This window comes from Cetorhinus maximus, chromosome 7 (assembly GCF_964194155.1).
Source record: "Cetorhinus maximus chromosome 7, sCetMax3.hap1.1, whole genome shotgun sequence".
Classification (NCBI taxonomy): domain Eukaryota; kingdom Metazoa; phylum Chordata; class Chondrichthyes; order Lamniformes; family Cetorhinidae; genus Cetorhinus; species Cetorhinus maximus.
The window spans coordinates 81,884,588-81,909,104 of NC_135885.1; the positions used below are offsets into that span (position 1 = coordinate 81,884,588).

Here is a 24,517-nt window from a genome sequence, read left to right on the forward strand (position 1 = left end):
GCCCATCTATTTTTTTTGATGTGTGATAAGTATACTATTAAAAAAGTCATATAGAAGTCATTGAAACACTTGTACAAATGTTGTTAAGTAAACTATAATAGAAAGCAGTTGATTAAGCGCACAACAGCCACTTTGCACATATCCCCTTTACTCTTGCCAGATAAAGCATTAGCTTAAAAAACTTTGAAGGCATACTTCAGGTTTAATTAACCCTTATAGTGTATGGTGCAGATGTGTTGTGTGTATTCCCCTGTAGTTAAAGTGTATAGTGTGTGTCTCCAAACTGTGTGCTTCTCCTGAATGTGCCCTCAGTTGAAAAAAGAAATGAAGTGAATGGCAGTTAGGTATCTCGCTATCCAGGGTCTCTTGTGTTGGAAGTAAATGGCCCTTCAATTACAGACACCACCAGTGCTGATTTATTGTCTGTCAGTATCAGAATGCTCAAGGACATTTCTGTAATTATTTGATTAGGATGATTGGTTGATACAGATGTAAGTCCGTATGTCCATCTTCCATGTCAGCTCCTCCTGTTTCTCTGCTTCCAGGCTCTCATTCAGCATGGCCACAGATCTGTGTGAAAGTAGACAGTTGAGCAGCAAAGAAGTTGTTGAAGCTCTGATTTGGTTCCCCTACATGATGAATTGAAAGATAAACTGCTGTAGATTGAAGCTTATAGGAACTATAGTATAGTTTTGAATCGTCATAGTCGCTATACTATGTAATTGTGTGTTGTTTATATTAAATATTAAAATGTATTTAGTTAATAGTTATTTATCAAAATATGTATTGAAGCTGGGAAATGTGCAAAATTGGTTATAAAGCCAAAGTAACTGTTCAATACCAGGAAGAGATGATCAATATTAACATATTGACATTGACCTGATAATATAATTTCTCAATAGATAAACAGCATAATCATACATAATGGATCAGTATAATCATATATACGATTATATACCTGGAGTATTTTGTTACATTAATATTGTGCACTATAACAGGATATGGTGTACACAGTCCAGTATCCTAGCTTTATAAGATGTGTTCATTAAATCAAAATTTAATTATAGGAAGAGTCTGTTCAACTTGTCATGCCTATGTCAACAATACTTCAGAGCCATCCTTTCTAATCAATCTCCCAACTTTCCTCACCAAAATTCCTCCCATCCAATCATCTTTTGCTTCCACATCAAGCAGTAAATTCCGCATGTCCTGTCTTTATTTTATTTGCCTTCTCTTCTTCCACTAATTCGCTTGTCCTGCTTGCCTTTCCCAACCTCAGCTTTCCCTACCTTAGATCACACCTAGATTTCGTTAATACACATGGGGCAGGATTTTTACCTCATCGGGCAGGCGGGCCCGGTAGTGGCCATGAACCGACCACCACCTGCGATTGGGCCCCGACCGCAATTTCACACTGGCTGGCCAATTAACAACCAGCCAGCGTGAAAGGAACACTCACAGTCTCAGCACTTGCCAGGGTGGGGGAGGAGGAGCGCGAGCTGACATGTGCGCATGCGCAGGGTGCGCTCAGTGCAAGTTCACCGAAGGCACAGAGCTGCCTCAGGGAGCTGAAGATTTTTAACATTACAAATAAATAATTGAAAAATAAGGAAAACATATACTCTCATGTGACTCTGTCGCATGAGCAGGGATATGTTAAAAGTGAGTTTTAAAAGTTTTTTTTGAATCACTGGAGGATGAGGTTTCGCAAAAAATGCAAAGGCCACTTGGCCTATTCGGCCGCCCACCAATCGTAAGGTTGGACAGGCAGGGAACAATTCAATTTAATTAATTAATTAATGGGCTTAACAGCCCTATTAATTGTCGACGGATGCACTGCCGACCGAAATATCGCGCGAGTGCACGATGACATTGGGACACTTGCCTGACGTTGGGACCCTTGCCAGACGTCATCGCGCGTTATTTCACGCTCCTGTGTGTCGGGCGCACACCTGCACACCGAGCTGAAAATTCTGGCCATGGTGTCTAATATTGACCAGGCTATTCCTGATCACTTTCTTATTTCCATTCTGTGTATGCCTAGCTGCTCCACTTTCAATTTATGCCTTGGTTAAGACATACTCCAAAAAATGCTCTCCAGCTCCTTTTATGACTCTGACCTGCACTGCCGCTGATTCACCCTGCAAAAAATTAACACTTTTGTCAGTTTTCTTCATAAGTGTCTCACTTTCACCTTTGATATCCTTCTCCCAATCAGATCCTAAATGGCTCTCAGTCCCATCATCTTCCTGATTTAATAATCATGCTGCAGCCCACAGGACATTTCAAAGCATTTCACATCCAATAAGACCATAAGACATAGGAGCAGAAATTAGGTCATTCGACCCATCAAGTCTGCTCCACCATTCAATCATGGCTGATAAGTTTCTCAACCCCATTCTCCCGCCGCCTTCCCGTAACCTTTGATCCCCTTACCAATCAAGAACATATCTATCTTGGTCTTAAATACACTCAATGACCTGGCCTTCACAGCCTTCTGTGGGAATGAATTCCATAGTTTCACCACTTTCTGGCTAAAGAAGTTTCTCCTCATCTCTGTTCTAAAAGGTCTTCCATTTACTCTTAGGCTGTGCCCTCGGGTCCTAGTCTCTCCTTCTAATGGAAACATCTTCCCCATGTCTGATATTTTCAAAATATTTGCGTGCTGGAGTTGGGCCCGCTGCCCCGGAAACAGTTCAGAGATAGCCACAGGAGCTGGTTAAAAGGCCCTGCTCGGTGCTCTGGGACTTCACCCAATTGTTTTATAATATTAGGTCTTATAACCCTCACACATCACATCCTGTCACCCATCCAACCCCTCTGCAAGCCAACTCATGCTAACCCATGCCATTCCACCCATCCCAATGGCCCCTTATATCCCCCAAGCCAACCCATGCTCCCTCTACTTTGCAAAAAGGTGGGATTCAAAGTGCCAGGAAACCTGATAATGCGGATAACACAAATTATTTTTTCTCTTCACTTACAGGCCAGCAGCCAGCTATATTGAGAGGGTGGCTAACTGCTGTACAAAAAAGACCTTACAGTACAATGTCACAGGGATGGAGGAAAGGAGGAAAGGAGAGCAGGATTATACAGGCTGATAGGGGGGGAATAGATCACATCAGGGGTTGGATGGTTATGGGGAGTGGGTGGTAGGGGTCAGCCAATCATGATTAGGATAGCAGGTTAGCTTGGTGGGCTGGGGTGAGACAGTCATGGCCCGCAGGCAATGCTGAAAAGACACTCACCTGTTGAATTAGGCTGTTCTCGTCCCCCTCCAACTGCCAGGTGTCCCAAGTCCTGGGAAATACAGTCTGCAGCACTTAAATTTAAAGCACTAGTAAAACTTGGACACATAACCTTATTATTATATTTAAATTATGGACCTCTAGAGAACAGGTTAGTTGTCCACAACCCAGCCTACCACCATTTAAAACAGAAATGGATGCAATGGGGGCAGGTTGGGGTTGAGTTTCCGAGTGGAGTTGTATAATTTTCAAGAAAAGGTGAAGATAAAAGTCTCACAAATTACTATCTATGTCTGTTTACCTTCCTGCTTATCTTTTGATTCTCTGCAAAACAAAACTATTTGTAAACACCTTTCTGGTTAACTACCCAATCTATTATATATTAAAAATAATGAGAGGCCTTAGAATTCCAAATGCACTGTGCATCTTGGTTTTGTGATCATAACTTCATAACTTCAAAGTTTGCAGACATTTGCAGACATAGACCTGAATTTTCCGTGCCCGCTGGTGTTGGGCGTGATCGGCGGCGTGAGCAGACAATATGGCGTGATCGTTTTTACGACAGTGTGAAACCAGTTCGCAATTGCCCAGTCAGCCCGCCGATGGCGGTCCACGTTTCCTGCCAGCGGATGTCGGGAACCTCATTGTAATATATAAGCATATCATTATCAGGCCAGCCCGCCTGGAATCCCACCCCCCCAATGCATCATCCATTGACATCAGCAGGAAAGCACGCCGAATTGTTTCACAACAGCACATAAAAGGTGTGCACTTGGCAGCCTGCACTTTGAGGGGAACTCGGTGGTGAGTAACCAGTAACGTCGTGCAACACTCGCCAGGGTTGTCTGTTGGACTTCAAGCTTCAGGGCATCTCGGGTTCAGGGTTAAAGGCGGCCCTGCTGCTGTGGTGACTGGCGGAGGGGGGGAGGGGGGCGGGTTAAGGGCAGCCCTGCCATTGAATATAGCAGACAAGTATTTGGCGTGGGGGTTCGGGTGGGCAAGGGAAGTGGCCATGCATTAGGGAAACCTGGAGCAGAAATTTTTGCTCGGCGGGTGGGTGTGCCCCCGACCTGCTTGAGCGTGAAATGATGCAGGTTGACGTCGCCCGAGCGTGCCGATGGCAACGCTGGAGCTGGCAGCGCGCTCGCCAACAATTAAAAGGCCTGTTAAGACCACTGAGTAATCAATTAAATTAAAAATTTCACTGCCCGTCCAACCTAACGGTTGGTGGGCAGGCTAAAAGGCCAAGCAGCATTGCATTTTTTTGGAAACCTCATCCACGGGCAGGTTAAGGTTTCCAATTGCAAATAAAAATAAAATAAAAACTTTAATTTTTCATTAATAACATGTCCCTGCTCATGTGACAGTCACATGAGGGGACATGTTTTATTATATTCTTATTTTCTAAATTTTTTTTACCTAACTCTTCAGCTCCTTGAGGCACGGAGATTATGCAGTGCTCACTCGCACACATGCGCGAAGTTCACGCTCGGCCGGCTCGCACTCCCTCCCCCCCACCGCACAGGCAGCACTCTGCACTGCTGCTCGTGTCTCACGCTGGGCAGGCCTTAATTAGCCCAGCAGCGTGAAATCACGGTGCGGTGCCAATCGCAGGGACCAGTCGGCTTCCTGACCGCCCCCACCCGCCCCTGCCAAGCCTGCCCACCAAGGGCAAAATTCTGCCCCTGTATAAAGTGGCCAGGCCTCTGCAACTGAGACAGTTCAGGCGCAGCCATAATGATATGATTGGGGTCGGGCTCCTAGTTTATCTGCTCGCTCAAGGAATGCAGAGGCATCGAAGTGCCACCAAGTTCTCCAGAGCTTCCCCACCTGCCCCCGCCCCATTCGCCGGCAGACTGCAAATTCATGAGCATTTTAGCGGACTGCAGAACAGTTGGACGACTGCACACGTTGTACAATCTCCTCGCTAAAGCTGGTCATGTAACAGTCACCGGTGGAGATGCTCACAGCCCCTCGCAATGTCTGCATCCTAGTTTGGACCAGTCTCCTCCATGGTTCAAGCTAACAGGGCAGCCATGCAGTGCACTAATCTCTGGCCATCCAAGTGATGGCTACCACTCTCCGGGAAGCGTTAAGGGGCTGTCACACTTAACCAGGACAGGTTCTTAGTGCACCCATGCTAATCATGTATCACTCTCTTTCATCCTACGGAAGAGTACATCAGGTTCATGGTGCCTGGTGAACTAGCTGTGTGCCTGATGGCCTATAGAGCAGGAAGAAGATGGAGGAGAGAGTGACTGAGGCTCCTGGCTGGGCAGAGGAACCTCAGGAAGAAGGGAAGGCTGGAGCTCCCGCACACGCTGCCCAGGAGCCACAGTGAGCTGTTGCAGGCCAACTATGGCATCAGCGATGCATTTGACACTGCAGAGCAATGCAGGAGCGCAGTCCTGGACCAAGGTCTCCATGGCACCTGCCACCCTACCAGTGTTGACCGAGGTGCATTGGCATGCCGGTGCTATCACCTCAGAGTGAAGGTGGATGGACTCCTCCGTTGTGCCTTGCAATCTGAGGAGTGCAACGGACATCCCTTCCTGATGTTCCCGTTCCTACCTTTGCAGCTCCAGCAACTGTGACATGACTGAGTCCAGAGGCTCGTCATCTGACTCGGACTTGGACTCAGCAAAATTCTGGCCTCCAGCAGCCCTCTGAGTGCCAGAAACCTGGGAAGTCCCTGCCTCCACCTGCTGTGGATCAGACAGTGCGATGTGCTCACCAGATTGTGATCCCGAGGCAACTCTAAAGCTAGGTCCCACCAAGGTGTGTGTCTCTGCGCTGGTGGAGGGTGTGGGTGAGTGCTGTGACTGGACTTCAGGGAGGGTGCCTCCAGGTTCCTCTTCAGAGGTTTCTTCAGGGATTGATTGGAGGCCCTGGTCGTGGACTCCATCAGCTGTTTAGTAGATGTGCCTACGAAAGCAAGGAGAGATAATTAGTGCATGGCAGTGGCCTGTGAAACAGGACACATCACTCACAGCCTGGTTGTCTGATGGATGTTGCACTGCTGAATCCTCACTTGGTAGAGCACCATAGACCTCACTGTCAGCACAGGAATGGTCCAGATCCTTGATGGCCAGCTGGATGGCTCTGTTTTCAAAGTTCATGAGGACCTTGATTTCAGGCATTCAGCTACCGGTCTGTGACCTCTCCCTCTTGTGTGTTAGCTTGTTGTGCATGAATAGAGATGGAGAGAGTGTAAGCAGGACACCTGCCAGGCCAGATGATGTGTGCCTGGTGTGTGGGGTGGTGAGTGGTCCCATGGATGTGATGAGCACAATGACGGTGAGTGTGAGGAAGTGAATGGTGATATCCCTTCAACTGGCACTGAGTGAGATCCCTGTGAATGTGCGTTGGGTTTGTGAGTGTGTGAGTTGAGAATGATGAAAAGAGTGACTTACCCTGGTGGAAAGTAGGAGATCATTCATCCTCTTGTAGTACTGAGTGACTGTCCTCCTCTGCAGGGCATTGGCGCTGTCCACTGCTGCCACCATCTCACAAGCTGTGTTAGTGTTGTTGCTGCCCATCCCGCAGCCAGAGTGGGGGTAGAGGACATCCCGGTGGGCCCCCACTGCATCCAAAAGGCCAAGGGACACGTCGCTGAAACTGGGGGCTGCAGTCTTCTTCAGCTTCAGGGCCATGTCTTCCGTGCAGCAGTGGTGGTCTGGAAGCACTGAGACCTGTGCTTGCAGCTGGACTTCAAATATAGCGCCTGGCATGATGCAGCGGCAGGGTGATAGCAGGCGGGCGACTTCAGCCCATCCTCCATGGAAGCGGCGTGTTTTCTGGGACTGCATAAATAATGTGGCATGTTTGGGATGGCATGAAAACCTGCCATTGTGGCCGGCGGGTAAACCATCGTTTTACCCGCCCACTACCACACTTAGTACAAATCTGGGGCGATTCCACCTGTAAATTTGGTGCTGTGACTCTCCTTAGGCCTTATTTAGTGTATTATTCAGCCACGTTCTTGATGTCAAAGTGCTAGTTCTAAAATTAAACATGGAGCAGAATTTTTCGCTCAGCGCGCCAACACGCTTGAGCGTAAAATAGCGCGCAATAATGTCAGGAAAGCATCCCGATGTCATCGCGCCCTCAGGCGATATTTTGGCCGGTGGACACGCGCTAAAGTTGGAAGCACATCCGCCAACAATTAAGAAGGCTATTAAGCCTATTAATGGCGCAATTAACTGGGATTTTTCACTATCCGTCCAACCTTAGGGTTGGTGGGTGGGCATATCGGCCACACAGCATTTGCATTTTTCAGGAAACCTCATCCAAGAGCGGGGTGAGGTTTTCATCATTAAATAAAATTTTAAAATGTTTGGACAGAATTTTCATGTTTTATATGTTGAGGTGACTGTTTCCGATGCGTGGGCATTTTTTCCCGGTTTTTAAAATCTTTATTTTTTGTATTTAAATTCTTCAGCCCCCTGAGACAGCTCTCTGCCTTCAGGGAGCTTTCATTCCGCACTCCCCCACGCTGACTTCAGCGCTCGGCCTCCTCCCACCCCCAACCCAGGAAACGCTGATCATTTCAGTGCATGCTTCACACTGGCTGGATGTTAATTGACAGTTATTTCCTGACCGCTCCAGAGCCTGCTGATCGCGCCCGCCCGCCGAGCTGAAAATTCAGGCCATAGCGTATTAAATTATTAACATAGAACAGAAACAGCTTAATAAGCAGATTTAAGTTTTGTTTGCTGTGCTTCTCAAGGTGAGGCTGCGGGGATTCTAAAGCATCCATGCATAACAGAGAAGTAAAAAATGGAGATATTAAATAATTTCCTTTGGGCAGCTTAGTATCAGCTTCACCTTAAGGACAGATGAAAATGCATGCAGGAGGAATTTCAATGCAGTCTACTTTTGTTCATCTGAAGTTGTTTTTGCTTAAAAAAAATGAAATTAAGTGAAACAGCAAAGGAGGCATTTTTGCACAATTTCAATTCAAGTTCAGGGCAATTTGGATTGATAGCAGTATGTTATTTAAGGTGCATCCCGCCTTAATATTGCAGGTAGCTGCTTCGCTAATGCTATGTAAAGGAGCATCAGCTGGCAGCTTAATCAAAAATTTCTCTGGTTTATTTTCCAGACACAATTACCAACTGCAAGATGTCCAAACCAGAAAACCTCAATCTTGGCTAATAACTCAGACAGTATTGATTTTTTCAGGTTCGACAGTTTCTAATTGGCATCCTGAACCAGAAAGCTTTGTCAATCTGAGGATTGCCAAAGGAGCCATTTGTGAAATTTCTCACAACTGACGATAATTCTGCAACTATCAGCTGAGAGAGTAGTCTTGAAATTTCAGGAAAATAAGTAAATATCTATAGAAATTAGGAATACGTTCTTTTTAAAACACATTTTAGCCTGGACAATGAATGTTGATAGATTATTTAACCCTGGGGTACCATAAATAAAATCAATCTTGTTCTGACCTGACACCCGCAGACTTCTCAATTAGGTTCAATGGGTAGTGATCAGGATGAAGAATTCTTCTGAATTTCCCTTCCCTGACCAAAGGGTGCTGAGACAAGTTGTAGTACCTCTACTCTCAACCCAGGTAAAATCAGTTAACTCAGCAAAGACTGAGAATTACACTTTGACCCCTGGTCTCTAACTCAGTCATACACAGTCACTTCACCACTAAGCCATGACAAGGGCTCTTGTGAGGCTCCTTATTCATCTGTCCATATGCATTTATTCTTCAAATTGAATATTTTGCTCTTTCACAGATTTTTTGATTGACATTAGGAGAAGTAAAGTATAATCTAGACAATTTATTCCTCCTGATTCAAAGTTGTTTTATCCAAATTATCCGTTCATTTGAATTGAAATTGTGCAAAAATGTTGCTTGTGTTGTTTTATTTAAATTTCTTAATTCAGACAATATGGGATCCAGGGTTTTATAAACAGAGCCATAACCCTGGATTTTTACTCCCAAGGTTGGTGTGTAGAGTCGGGAAAGTTCCAGACTCGCTGAAGCCACCTCAGGAGAAACTGCCCTGAGTAGCGGAATCTTCCTTCTGGTGGGAGGTGGGGGGGGGGGTTGGGTTTGGTGGGGGTGTGATGCAGGCTGGAGTTGCACCCGCACCCCCCCAAGAAACAGTTCAGAGGCTGCCACAGGGGCTGGTTTCCCACCTCGGTGCTCTAAGACTTCGTCCCAATTGTTTCATTTAATATTAGGCCTTATAGCCCCCACTCCTCACACACTCTCTCACCCTCCCACCACTCTTCATTCCCAATCAATGCCAACCCATACCCCTCCACCCACCCCAATGGCCCCTCATACCTTCCATGCCAACCTACATCCCCCAGTCATCCTCATGGCCCTTTATAGCCCCTATGCCAACTTAGTGCCAGCTCATGCCAACACATGCCCTGCAAGCACCACCCTTTGCCCTTGCATCCTTTGTGCTATTGCATCCAGTATTTACCATGGGCAGATCTCAGAAACCATGCTGAGACGAAATAAAATAAAGTTCAAAGTGTCAATTATAGACTTCACAATATTAAAAAAATTCATATTGATAAAAGCCCATTCAATACATTTAAATCCTCTCAAGGTGCTTAATCCATTATAAAAACAAACATTTGTGTTCATAGCCTTACATCAAAGAGAGCTAATCCCTTAATGACCTCTTCAAACTGTCAATCAAACTGAATTTACAGCCATCCGCTGTGATAATGATTGCTTGTAAAAGCAGTCAAGCAGTAATAATACTATAATGACTGACCTTAGCCTTTCTGTTTTCTGTCCATTAACCACTTCTCAATCCATGCAGGTATATTACCCCCAGGGCCCAATCCAGTCGCTGGTGGGCACGGAGCCGATCACCACCAGCGAAGTGAGCCACACCACTGTTTTACGTGGGCGGGCCAATTAAGGACGACCCAGCGTGACGTCCACCGGGAAGCACTATGCGCTCCCTGTGTGGGCAGGGAGGATTCCCTAAAAGCGAGAGTGCGCTCTTTCGTGCATGTGCACGAAAGAGCACACGTTCCCCTGAGGCTAAGTGCAGCCTCAGGGAGATCGCCTGGACTTTGAAAAATATTAAAAATAGAAAAAAATTTACCTTACATGTCACAAGAGTTGGGACACGTTCATAATTTACAGAACAACTTTATTTCAATTTTTAAGACCCCGCATGAAACCTCATCCCACCGCTGGATGAGGTTTCATGTTTTCTCTATTTGCCGCTGGGGCTCCTGGCTGACCCGCCAACCTTAAGGTTGGACGGGCAGGTCCTTTAATTGGTTAAATGATCCTGTCAATGGCCTCAAGTGACCATTGACAGGTCGGCGGGCCCGCAGCTGATATTGCTGCACCCCCCGCCTTCCTGAAAATTTAAATGGGGCGGGGTAACGTCGGGTGTTCCGCTTGACGTCATCCCGCGCCATTTTATGCGTCGGTGAGCAGGCCCCGCTCCCTGCTCGCCGACGGCAAAATTCTGCCCCCAATCCTATGTGCTCTAATTTTGTGTACTAAATACTTATGTGGGACTTTATCGAAAGTCTTCTGAAAATCCAAATGCACCACATCCGCTGGTTCCTGGTTCCCCCTTATCTATTCTGCTACTTACACCCTCAAAAAACTCTAACATGTTTGTCAAACATGATTTCCCTTTCATAAATCCATGTTGACTATGCCCAATCCTACCATTATGCTCTGAGCGCCCAATTACCGTATCCATTTTAATAGATTCTAGTATTTTCCTTACTACTGATGTCAGGCTATCAGACCTGTAGTACCCCATTTTCTCTCTCCCTCCTTTCTTAAATAGTGGGGTTATATTTATTAACTTTCAATCTGCAGGAACGGTTCTGGGATCTATAGAATTTTGGAAGACGGCTATCCACTATCTCTACAGCCACCTCTTTCAATACTCTGAAATGTAGATTGTCAGGTCCTGGGGGTTTACCAACTTTCAGTCCAACTTTGTTATGAATACTAATTTCTTTCAGTTCCTCATTTTCACTGGTCCCCTGATTCTCTAGTATTTCTGGGAGGTAGTTTGTATTTTCCTCCATGAAGACAGACACAAAATATTTGTTTAGTTTCTCTGCTTATTCTCCATTATAAATTCTCCTGCTTCTGCCTGTAATGGGTCCACATTGGTCTTTCCTAATCTTTTGCTTTTTACATATTTATAGAAGCTTTTACAGTCCATTTTTATATTTCTCACTTGTTTACTCTCATTCCATTTTGCCTTCCTTTATCAAATTCTTGGCTCTCTTTTGCTGAATTCTAAAGTGTTCCCAATCCTCAGGCTTACTACTTGTTTTAGCAACTTTATAAGCCTCTTCCTTTGATCTAATGCAATCTTCAACTTCTTTTATTAAGCATGGTTGGTTCACTTTTCATGTTGGGTTTTTGTGCCTCAAAGGAATGTATATTTGTTGTAAACCATGTACCAATTCTTTAAATGCTAGCCATTGCCTGTCTACCATCATACCTTTTAATGTAATTTCCCAACTTACCACAACCAACTTGCCCCTCATGCCTTCATAGTTTCTTTTGTTTAGATTTAAGACCCTAGTTTCGGATTGAACTCCATCATTTGTTTTATTCGTTCAGGGGGTGTAGGCATCGCTGGCTAGGCCAGCATTTATTGCCCATCCATAATTGCCCTTGTTCAAAGGGCATTTAAAAGTCAACCACATTGCTGTGGGTCTGGAGTTAAATGTAGGCCAGACCAGGTAAGGGCAGCAGATTGCCTTCCCTAAAGGACTATAGTGAACCACAATCAACAATGGTTTCATTGTCATCATCAGACTTTTAATTCCAGATTTTTATTGAATCACATTTCACCATCTGCCATGATGGGATTTCAAACTTAATGTAAAATTCAGTCATATTATGGTCACTTTTCCTTTACTATGAGATTGTTCATTAGCCCTTTCTCATTGCACATTAATAGATCTAAAATAGCCTGTTATCTAGTTAGTTCTTCAACATACTGTTTTAGGAAACCATCTCATATACATTTCAGGAATTCGTCCCCCAAAGCATTAGTGCTAATTGGGTTTACCCAGTCTATATGTAAATTGAAATCCTCCATGATTACTTGTTATAAGCACCTCTAATTTACTGACTTATACCGTGCCCTACATTACCTACATTTTGGTAGCCTTAAAACAACTCCCACCAATATTTGCTGCCCCTTGCTGTTTCTTAGCTCCACCCAAACTGATTCTACATCTTGATCTTCTGATCTAAGATCCTCTCTCACTAATGTACTGATCTTATCTTTTATTAACAGTGCTACCCAGCCTCCTTTTCTTTATTGCCTATCCTTCCTAATTGTCGAACACCCATGAATATCCAGTTCCCAGCCTTAGTCACCCTGCACCCACGTCTTCATAATGGCAGTTAGATCATACCCATTTACTTCTATTTGCACTATCAATTCATCTACTTGTTGTGAATGCTGCATGCATTCAGATGGAGAACCTTTAATTGTGCCTTTTTAACATCTTTTCATATTTTGATTCGATTTGATGCTGGCCTTTGTTTCTGCTGCCTTCCAATTTCACTTACTACTTTCTTCCAACCGTTACCAACTTAGTTTCTCTGCAATCTGAATTCACTCTCTGGTTCTCATCTCTCTGCCAAGCTACTTTACACCCTCCCCGGTAGCTCTAGCAAATCTCCCTACAAAGATACTGGTCCCAGTCCTGCTGAGGTGTAACCTGTCTCCCTTGTACAAGTCCCAATTGCCCCAAAACTGGTCCAAATGCCTCAGAAATCTAAAGCCCTCCCTCCTGCAGCATCTCTCCAGCCACACGTTCATTTGCTGTATCTTCCTATTTCTATACTCACCAGCACATGGCACATTCTACCCATGTTGTTGGTACCGATGTGGACCATAACCTCTGGCTGTTTACCCTGCCCCATAAAAATGTCCTACAGAGTCTCAGGGACATCCTTGACCCTGGCACCAGGGAGGCAACACACCATCCTGGAGTTCGTCTACTGCCACAGAAATGCCTGATGGTTTTCCTAACTATTGAATGCCCTACCACTATTGCTTTTCCACTCTTCTTCCCTCTTGTGCAGCTGAGCTACCCGTGGTGCCATGAACTTGGCACTGGCTGTGCTCCTCTGAAGAACCATCACCCTCACCAGTATTCAAAACAGAAAACTGGTTAGTGATCGAGATGGCCTCGGGGAACTCCGCACTACCTGCCTGGTCCTCCTAGAATGTCTGGCAGTCACCTATTCCCTCCATGCCTGCACTCTCTTAACCTGCGGTGTGACCACCTCTCTAAACATGCTATCCACAAAGTTCTCAGCCTCACGGATGACCAACTCCAGCCGTCGCTCAAGTTCTGAAAGCTGGAGCTCAAGTTTCTGCAGCTGGTGACACTTCCTGCACATGTGGTCATCTAGGCCACAGGAGGTTTCCACGACTTCCCAAATGTCACAGGATGTGCATTCTACATGTCGAGCTACCCTGGCATGCCTTAATTTTACCTTACTTTATTGACTATTTGTTATAAACTAAAGTCGCTAGTTTACTATTACTCACCAGCTACTCACCAATCAGCTCCTTTCCCTGTGTCAACGTCACTTTTTATACCTGACATCATGCTTTGAACTCTCTCTGTGTTACGCTCCTGCTGGCCACTTTTTAATTCCCCACTCAGTTAGAGCCATAGAACCATAGAAGGGATGGTGCAGAAAGAGGCCATTCAGCCCATTGTGTCTGCACCGGCCATAAAAAGAGGAGAAAGAAGCTAGCTGTTCATTTTTAATCCCACTTTCCAGCATCTGGTCCATAGCCTTGCAGGTTATGATCCTTCCTGCCACTCTCCAAGTGTGTTTTTTGTTAATTGATTCATCTTTTCCTAATTAATTTATAATTAATAAACACTACTCTCAATAAGCTTTACCACAGCTAATAAACCTTACTACTGCGAATAAAACCTTACAATTACTCATAAATTACACAAGTTTTGAAAGAAAATAGCAAAAAATACTCACCAACCAATCATTTACCTGTTTCCATGTGACATCACACTTTGATTTTTCTCAGAATGTGTCCGTGCACAGACTGAGCTCCAGCTGGGTCTGAACTCTCCCATTCCCCTCCCTGCGTCTGCACTCTCCTGCTCTTCCTCATGCTCTTTTAAGCCTTTCTGGGTCCACTTGCTTCCACTCCTCCTTGCACTCTTTAAGCCTCGCTGGATCCACTCTTGATGTATACTCTGTCCTACAGTGTAGCTCCTGTTAGAGAACCTATAAATTATTTCCACCAGTGATTTCTTTCCTTTGCTCTTTCTTATCTCCATTCAAATTGATTCTGTATCTTAATCTTCTGAGCCAAGATCATTTCTCACTACTGTACTGATATCATCCTGCATTAACAGAGCTAATGCACTTCCTTTTCCTTGCTTCCCATCCTTCCAAAGTGTCAAATACTCTTGAATATTCAATCCCCAGGCTTGCAACCACATCTTTATAAAGGATATCATATTATACCCATTTATTACTAGTTGTCCTATCGATTCATCCATCTCGTTATGAATACTATGAGCATTCAGACAAAGAGCCTTTAATTATTTCTTTTTACTATTTTCCTTACTCTGTCACTATTTGCTGGTGCACTGTTATGTTTCTATGCTCTATCCCTTCCTGACACACTCTTGTTATCATTACCTGTATTGTTACCCTGCACTATTGCCTTATCCTTTGTCGTTAACTTTCTAAATCTCCCCTCCGTTGAACCTCCCCCACCCTGCTATTTAGTTTAACGCCCTCTCTGGAGATCTAGTTATACAATTTGCCACTGGTCCCACTGCATTTCCAGTGAAAGCATCCCAATGGTACAGCTCCCTCTTTCCCCAGTACCAGTACCAGTACCCCATAGATTGAAACCCAAATCTCCCATATCAATCTTTGAGCCACACATTCAACTCTGATCTTATTTACCCTCTGTCAATTTACTTGTAGCTGAGGTAGTAATCCAGGGATTATTATCTTTGTGGCTCTGCTTCTTAATTTTTCCCCTAGCTACTCATACTGCCTTAGCAGAACCTCTTCCTTAGTTCTACCTATGTTCTTGGTACCCACGTGAACCATGGAAACTGGATCATTCCCCTCCCACTCCAAGTTTCTCTCCAGCCCCGAGGAGATGTCCTTAACCCTGGGACTGGGCAGGTAATACAGCCTTTGGAACTCTTGCTCTTAGCTGTAGAGAACAATATCTATCCCCTAACTACACTGTCCCCTACCACTACTTTCACCTACAACATTCCATTTTACTCCCCCAATCCCACCCCACGCCCGCCCCCCCACCACCACTTGAATAGTCCCTTGTACCATGGTGCTGTGGTCAGTGTGCTCACCCTTCCTCAGCCCCTGCTCTCATCTACACAGGTTTCAAGAACCTCAAACCTGTTGGAAAAGTGCAAAGTCTGAATCTGTTCCAGTGCTACCTTCTGGATCCCAATACCTGCCTTACTCAGTCACACCCTCTTGTCCCTGACCACAAACTAAATCTGATGTACCTAACATAAGGGTTATGAGTGACTCTTGGAAAAAAGTATCACGGTATCACAGTATCTTTACAGTGCAGAAGGAGGCCATTCAGCCCATCGAGTTTGCACTGACTCTCTGAAAGAGCATTCCATCTAGTCCCACTCCCCTGCCTTATCCACCTAACACTTGCACATTCTCTCTTTTCAGATAGCACACCAATTCCTTTTTAAATACCTTGATCAAACCTGCCTCCACCACTCTTTCACGAAGCTCGTCCCAGACTCCAACCATCCTCTGGGTGAAGAATTTTTTCCTCACATCACTTCTACTCCTTTTGCCCATTATTTTGAATCTGTGCCCTCTAGTTCTTGATGCTCTCTTGAGTGGGAACAGTTTCTCACTATTTACCCTGTCCATACCCCTCAGGATCTTGAATACCTGTATCAAGTCTCCTCTCAGCCTTCTTTTCTCCAAGGAAAACAGTTCCAACTTCTCCAATCTATCCTCATAGCTACTGTTCTTCATCCCGGGAACCATTCCTGTGAATCTCCTCCGTACTCTCTCCAATGCCTTCACATCCTTCCACAAGTATGGCACCCAGAACTGGATGCAGTATTCCAGATGTGGCCTAACTAGTGTCTTATGCAAGTTCAACATGACCTCCTTACTCTTGTACTCAATGCCCCTATTAATAAAGCCTAAGATACTGTATGCTTTATTAACTGCTCTCACAATATGCCCTGCCACCTTAAATTACCTATGTACGTATACACTGAGGTCCCTCTGTTCCTGCACCTCCTTTAGAGGCTCTCCCTTTATTTTATACTGTCTCACCATATTTTTCCTGCCAAAATGAATCACCTCACACTTCTCTGCATTGAACATCATCTGCCACTTGTCTGCCCAATCCACCAACATGTCTATGTCCTTTTGAAGTTCAAGACTATCCCCATCACAGTTAACAACACTTCCAATCTTTGTATCATTTGCAAATTTTGAAATCAGGCCCTGCACACCACAGTCATTATTATATATCAGGAAGAGCAAGGGTCCCAATATTGACCCTTGGGGAACTCCACTACAAACCTTCCTCCAATCTGAAAAACAATCATTTATCACTACTCTGTGTTTCCTGTCACTCAACCAATTTCTTATCCAAATGCCCACTTTCCCTTTTATTCCATGACCTAGAATTTTGCTCACAAGTCTGTTGCGTGGCACTGTATCAAATGCCTTTTGGAAATCAATATACACCACATCAACAATGTTTCCTTTATCAACCTTCTCTGCTACCTCCTCAAAAAAACTTCAGCAAGTTAATTATACATGATTTTCCCTTGATAAACCCATGCTTAATTGTCCTGCACTTGTCTAAGTGATTATTGATTTTATCTCGTACTATAGTTTTCAGAAGTTTTCCTACCACTGAGGTCAAACTGACTGGCCCGTAGTTGCCAGCTTTATCCTTGCACCCCTTTTTGAACAAGTGTGTAACATTCGCAGTTCTCCAGTCCTCTGGCACCTCCCCTATGTCTAAGGAAATCTGGAAGATTATCACTAGTGCCTCTACAATTTACACTCTCCCTGCCCTCAGCATCCTTGGGTGCATTTCATCCGGCCCTGGTACCTTAGCTATTTTAAGTAAAGATAGCCTCCCCAACACCTTCTTCCTCTCGATTGTAAGTTCTTCTAGTGTACCAGTCACCAGCTCTCTCACCTCGGTCTGGGTAGCAAGTGCTTCCTTTGTAAACACAGCTGCAAAGTGCTTGTTCAACACCTCCACTATTTCTCTGGTCTCCACACAGAAGTCCCCTTTTTTGTCCCTAATCGGCCCTACTCTTTCTTTTACCATCCTTTTATTATTTACATGCTTATAGAAGACCTTGGGATTCCCTTTTATGTTCGGTTCCAGCCTCTTTTCATGCTCTCTCCTTGCTTTTCTTCACTTCCGCTCTGGTCCTTCTATATTCAGCCTGATTCTCCATTGTATTTTCTGCTGACACCAGTTATACATGCACTTCTTCCTTTTCATCATTACCTCTATCCCTCTCATCATCCAAGGCGCTCTGGATTTATTTGTTCTACCTTTCCCTTTAGGGGAATATACATTGACATTGCCTGATTCCATTTGTCAACCTGGGCTTGCAGTTCACCAATCTTACTAATCACACTCTGTGCATTCACTTACATGCACATTGGCCCTGATTTAGGCTTTCTTTTTTTACTTTCCTGCTGATTTTGACCCCATCTAAAGACTTATTGTTGCCTACTCTAATTCTATCAAACTCCCCAAGCATTCTATCTACCTTGATGTGACTCTCTGATATATCCTCGTTATCAGTTGATACTTCACTAGATCCCACTGCCAGTTTTTCTGCTGTGCACTCTGAATTTCCCCCCAGGTTCCCATCCCCCTGCCAATCTGCTTTAAACCCTCCCCAACAGCACTAGCAAACCTCCCCGTGAAGACATTAGTCCCAGTCCTGTTAAGCTGTAACCTGTCCTTTTTGTACGGATCCCACCTGCACCAGAACCGATCCCAATGCCTCATAAATCTAAAGTCCACCCTCCTACTCCATTTCTCCAGCCACATGTTGAACTGTGTAACCTTCCTATTCTTATGTTCACTAGCACATGGCACTGGGAGTAATCCTGAGATTACTACTCTTGAGGTTCTGCTTTTTAATTCCCTTCCTAACGCCCTAAAATCTGCTTTCAGGACCTCATCCCTTTTCCTATCTATCTCATTGGTCCCAATGTGGACCACGACCTCTGGTTGTTCACCCTCCCCCAAAAGAACGTCCTGTAGCTGCTCTGTGACATTCTTGACCCTGGCACCAGGGAGGCAATATACTAAAACAAAAACAGAATTACCTGGAAAAACTTAGCAGGTCTGGCAGCATCAGCGGAGAAGAAAAGAGTTGACGTTTCGAGTCCTCATGACCCTTCAGCAGAACTGAGTGAAGTTAGGAGAGGGGTGAAATATAAGCTGGTTTAAGGCGGTGGGGGAGAGAATTTGGGGGGAGGTGGTGGTTGTAGGGACAAGCAAGCAGTGATAGGAGCAGATAATCAAAAGATGTTACAGACAAAGGAACAGGGAGGTGTTGAAGGTGGTGATATTATCTAAGAGAATGTGCTAATTAAGAATGGATGGCAGGACACTCAAAGTACAGGTCTAGTGGGGGTAGGGTGGAAAGACTGACAGGGTATTACAGTTATAGATTTAAAAATAATAGAAATAGGTGGGAAAAGAAAAATCTATATAAATTATTGGAAAAAACAAAAGGGAGGGGGAAGAAACGGAAATGGGGGTGGGGATGGGGGAGGGAGCTTAAGATCTAAAGTTGTCGAATTCAATATTCAGCCCGGAAGGCTGTAAAGTGCCTAGTCTGAAGATGAGGTGCTGTTCCTCCAGTTTGCGTTGGGCTTCACTGGAACAATGCAGCAAGCCAAGGACAGACATGTGGGCAAGAGAGCAGGATGGAGTGTTAAAATGGCAAGCGACAGGGAGGTTTGGGTCTTTCTTGCGGACAGACCGCAGGTGTTCTGCAAAGCGGTCACCCAGTTTGCGTTTGGTCTCTCCAATGTAGAGGAGACCGCATTGGGAGCAACGAATGCAGTAGACTAAGTTAGGGGAAATGCAAGTGAAATGCTGCTTCACTTGAAAGGAGTGTTTGGGTCTTTGGACGGTGAAGAGAGAGGAAGTGAAGGGGCAGGTGTTGCATCTTCTGCATGGGCATGGGGAGGTGCCATAGGTGGGGGTTGAGGAGTACGGGGTGATGGAGGAGTGGACCAGGGTGTCCCGGAGGGAATGATCCCTATGGAATGCCGCCGGGGGGGTTAAGGGAAGATGTGTTTTGTGGTGGCATCATGCTGGAGTTGGCGGAAATGGCGTAGGATGATCCTTTGAATGCGGAGGCTGGTGGGGTGATAAGTGAGGACGAGGGGGACCCTATCATGTTTCTGGGAGGGAGGAGAAGGCGTGAGGGCGGATGCGCGGGAGATGGGCCGGACACGGCTGAGGGCCCTGTCAACGACCGTAGGTGGAAAACCTCGGTTAAGGAAGAAGGAGGACATGTCAGAGGAACTGTTTTTGAAGGTAGCATCATCAGAACAGATGCGACAGAGGCGAAGGAACTGAGAGAATGGGATGGAGTCCTTACAGGAAGCGGGGTGTGAGAAGCTGTAGTCGAGGTAGCTGTGGGAGTCGGTAGGCTTGTAATGGATATTGGTGGACAGTCTATCATCAGAAATTGAGACAGAGAGGTCAAGGAAGGGAAGGGAAGTGTCAGAGATGGACCATGTGAAAATGATGGAGGGGTGGAGATTGGAAGCAAAATTAATAAATTTTTCCAGGTCCCGACGAGAGCATGAAGCAGCACCGAAGTAATCATCGATGTACCGGAGAAAGAGTTGTGGGAGGAGGCCGGAGTAGGACTGGAACAAGGAATGTTCCACATACCCAATAAAGAGACAGGCATAGCTGGGGCCCATGCGGGTACCCATAGCCACACCTTTTATTTGGAGGAAGTGAGAGGAGTTAATGGAGAAATTGTTCAGTGTGAGAACAAGTTCAGCCAGACGGAGGAGAGTAGTGGTGGATTGTTCGGGCCTCTGTTCAAGGAAGAAGCTAAGGGCCCTCAGACCATCCTGGTGGGGGATGGAGGTGTAGAGGGATTGGACGTCCATGGTGAAGAAGAAGTTGTTGGGGCCAGGGAACTGGAAATTGTTGATGTGACGTAAGGTGTCAGAGGAATCACGGCTGTAGGTGGGAAGGGACTGGACAAGGGGAGAGAGAAGGCAATATACTATCCTGGAGTCACGTCTACAGCTGCAGAAACGCCTGTCTGCTCCCCAAACAACGGAATCCCATACTACTATAGCACTTCCACTCCTCCTCCCCCCATCCTGTGCAGCTGAGCCACCTGTGATGCCACGGACTTAGCTATTGCTACAGTCCTCTGAGGAGCCATCTCGCTCACCAGTATCCAAAATAGAAAAGCGGTTAGAAAGCGGGATAGCCTCAGGCATTCCTGAACTACCTGCTGTTTCTCTTCGATACTCTGGCAGTCACCCATTCCCTCTCTGCCTGTGTACTTTTTAGCTGCGATATGACCACCTCTCTAAATGTGTTATCCACATAATCCTCAGCCTTGTGGATGCACCACAGTGACTCCCGCTACCACGCAAGCTCCGCAACTCAGCGCTCAAGTTTCTGCAGCTGGTGCCACTTCCTGCAGACGTAGTCATCAAGGGCACAAATTCCCACATCCTGCAAGATGCACATTCCACATGGCTGAGCTTCACTGACATACCATATACTTTATATAAAGTGTCCAGGTAACTTACTCCCTCCCTGATACATTGCGTTCATAGCTCAGACTCCAGCTCATCAACTCTGAGCTGAAGCGGGTTGTCCTATGATGAGAGGCTGAGTAAATTGGGTTTATGTTCTCTGGAGTTTAGAAGAATGAAAGGTGACCTCATTGAAACCTACAAAATTCTGAAGGGGCTTGATATGATGGACGCTGAGAGATATTTTCCACTGGTTGGGGAATGTAAAGCACAGGGGCACAGGCTCAGGATAAGGGGCCGATCATTTAGGACTGAGATAAGGAGAAAATACTTCACTCAAAGGATGATGAATCTTTGGAATTCTCTAGAATTGTGGGTTCTAGAGAATTTGGATGTGGATGCTCCATCATTGAATCCATTTATGGCTGTGATAGATAGATTTTTGGCCTCTTAAGGAATTAAGAGGCATAGAGAGCAGGCGGGAAAATGGAATTGACGCCCAAGATCAGCCTTGATCGTATTGAATACTGGAGCAGGCTCAATGGGACATGCAGTCTACTCCTGCTCCTGTTTCTTGTGTAATCTTCAATGTTGAACACCACTTAGAAGAAGCACTGAGGTTAGCGAGGGCAAAGAATTTACTCTAGTGGGGGCTTCAATGCCCATTACCAAGAGTGGCTCAGTAGCATCACTACTGATCAAGCTTGTCAAGACCTGACAGACATATCTACCAGACTGGGCCTGAGAGGTGAGAGAACCAACAAGCGGGAAAAGCCTACTTGACCTCTCATTCAATCTACCTATTGCAATTGCAACTACCCATGAAAGTATTGGCATGAGTAAGCACCACACAGATTTTGTGGAGACTAAGTCCCACCTTCACGCTAAAGATATCCAGTTGTGTGGTAGTATCACCATGCCAAGTGGGATAGATCTAGCAGTTCAAATCTGGACATCCATGAGGTGCTGTGGGTTATCAGCAGCAGCAGAATTGTATTCCACTACAATATTTAACCTAATTGCCCAGCATTCCTCACTGCCTCACTCTCCCATTACTATCAGGCTAGGGAATCAACCCTGATGCAAAGAAGAGTTGGGACAGCATCGTAGGAGCAGCAGCAATCCTAAGAATGAGGAAATAACCAGGTGAGGCTACAACACAAGACTACATATATGCTAAACAGTGGAAGCAGCATACAATAGACGGAGTCAAAGAATCCCATAGCCAATGATTCAAATCAAAGCTCTCCAGTCCTGCCACATCCAGTCGTGGTGGGCAATTAAACATCTAATTGAAAGCCACATTTCCACAAATATTCCCTTCCTCAATGACGAGTGAGCCCAGCACATTGGTGCAAAAGAGGAGAGTGATGCATTTGCAGCCATCTTCGTCCAGAAGTACCCAGTGGATGATCCATCTTGGCCTCCTCAGAGGCCTCCAGCATCACAGATTTCAATCTTCACCTAACCCAATTCACTCCACTTGATTTCAAAAAATAGCTGAAGGCGCTGAATACAGCAAAGCTGATGGGCCCTGATAACTTCCCCACTGTAGTACTGACATCCAGTAACCCAGAACTAGCTGTACCCCTAGCTAAGCTGTTCCTGTACAGCTACAACACTGGCATTACCTGGCAATGTGGAAAATTAGCTAGGCATGTCCTGTCCACAAAAAGAGGACAAATCCAATCCAGCCAAGTACTGTCCCACAAGTCTACACTCAATCATCAGCAAAGTCATGGGAGGTGTCTGACAGTGCTATCAAGCGACATTTACTCAGATGAGCAGTTGAAGTTTGAATCTTGTGGATCTGGAGATTTGGAAAGGGTGGCTTTGAGTGCTGCTGCCTCACTGGTGGATAAATCCTAAACCAGAACACCACAAGTTATTGCAAAAGCAAAAAACTGTGGATGTTGGAGACCTGGAATAAGAACAGAAAGTGCTGGAAATAGCAGGCTAAGCAGCATCTATGGGGAGAAAATGATCTGGTTAAAGATTATCAAAACATTTAACTTTGTTTCTCCCTCCTCAGATCCTGCCTGGCCTGTGTATTTCCAGCATTTTCTTATTTCATAAGACCATAAGACGTAGGAGCAGCAATAGCCATTCAGCCCATTGAGTCTGCTCCAACATTCAATGAGATCATGGCTGATCTGATAATTCTCAACTCCATTTTCCTGCCTTTTCCCCATAACCCTTGATTCCCTTACTGATTAAAAATCTGTTTATTTCAGCCTTGAATACACTTTAAGACCCAGCCTCTACAGCCCTCTGCAGTAAAGAATTCCACAGATTCACTACCCTCTGAGAGAAGAAATTCCTCCTCATCTCTGTCTTAAATGAGCGACCCCTTACTCTGATACCCTCTGGTCCTAGACTCTCCCACCAGGGGAAACAACCTCTCAGCATCTACCCTGTCAAGCCCCCTAAGAATCTTATACGTTTCAATCATTCTTCTAAACTCCAATGAGTACATGCCCAACCTAATCAACCTCTCCACATAAGAAAATCCCTCCATACCCAGGATCAACCTAGTGAACCTTCTCTGGACTGCCTCCAATGCCAGTATATCTTTCCTTAGATAAGGAAACCAAAACTGTTCACAGGATTCTGGGTGTGGTCTAATTAGTGCCTTATATAGCTTTAGTAAGACTTGCTTTATTTCAAAGGGAATGGAAAGGCCAACATTCCATTTGCCTTCCCTATTACCTGCTGAACCTGTATGTTAACTTTTTGGGATTCATGCACGAGGACCCCAAATCCTTATGTGCTGCAGCTTTCTGAAGTCTTTCTCCATTTAAATAATATTCAACTCCTCTATCCTTCATGCCAAAATGCATAACCTCACATTTTCCCACATTATATTCCATCTGCAAAGTTTTTACCCACCCACTTAACATGCCTATATACCTCTGTAGTCTCTTTGTGTCACCCTCACCACTTGCCTTCCCATCTATTTTTGTGTCATCCACAAAGTTGGTGATAGTACATTCACTTCCTCATCTAAATCATTAATATATATTGTAAATAATTGTTGCCCCAGCACAGATCCCTGTGGCACTCCACTAATTACGGGTTGCCATCCTGAAAATGCCCCCTTATTCCAACTCTTTCTTCTATTAGTTAGCCAATCCTCTATCGATGCTAATATACTACCCCCAACACCACTTACCTTATGTGCGATAACTTGTCGAATGCCTTTTGGAAATCCAAATATATTACCTCTACTGGTTCCCCTTTATCTATCCTGCTTGTTACCTCCTCAAAGAATTCTAATAAATTTGTCAGGCATGATTTCCTTTCATGAAGCCATGCTGATTCTGCTTGATTGTATTTATTTCTAAATGATCTGCTATTATATCCTTTATAATAAACTCTAACATTTTCCCAATGACAGATGTTAAGCTAACTGGCCTATAGTTACCTGTCTTTTGTCTCTCTCCCTTTTTGAATAAGGGTGTTACTTTGGCAGTTTTCC

The 24,517-nt window shown here is 45.1% G+C and overlaps 1 protein-coding gene across 1 annotated transcript in view; it reads left to right on the forward strand.

The window, feature by feature from the left end:
- Positions 1-24,517, forward strand: part of LOC144682419 (deuterosome assembly protein 1-like) — a 181,883-nt gene that overhangs the window by 85,398 nt on the left and 71,968 nt on the right. The gene's annotated exons all lie outside the window — the stretch shown is intronic.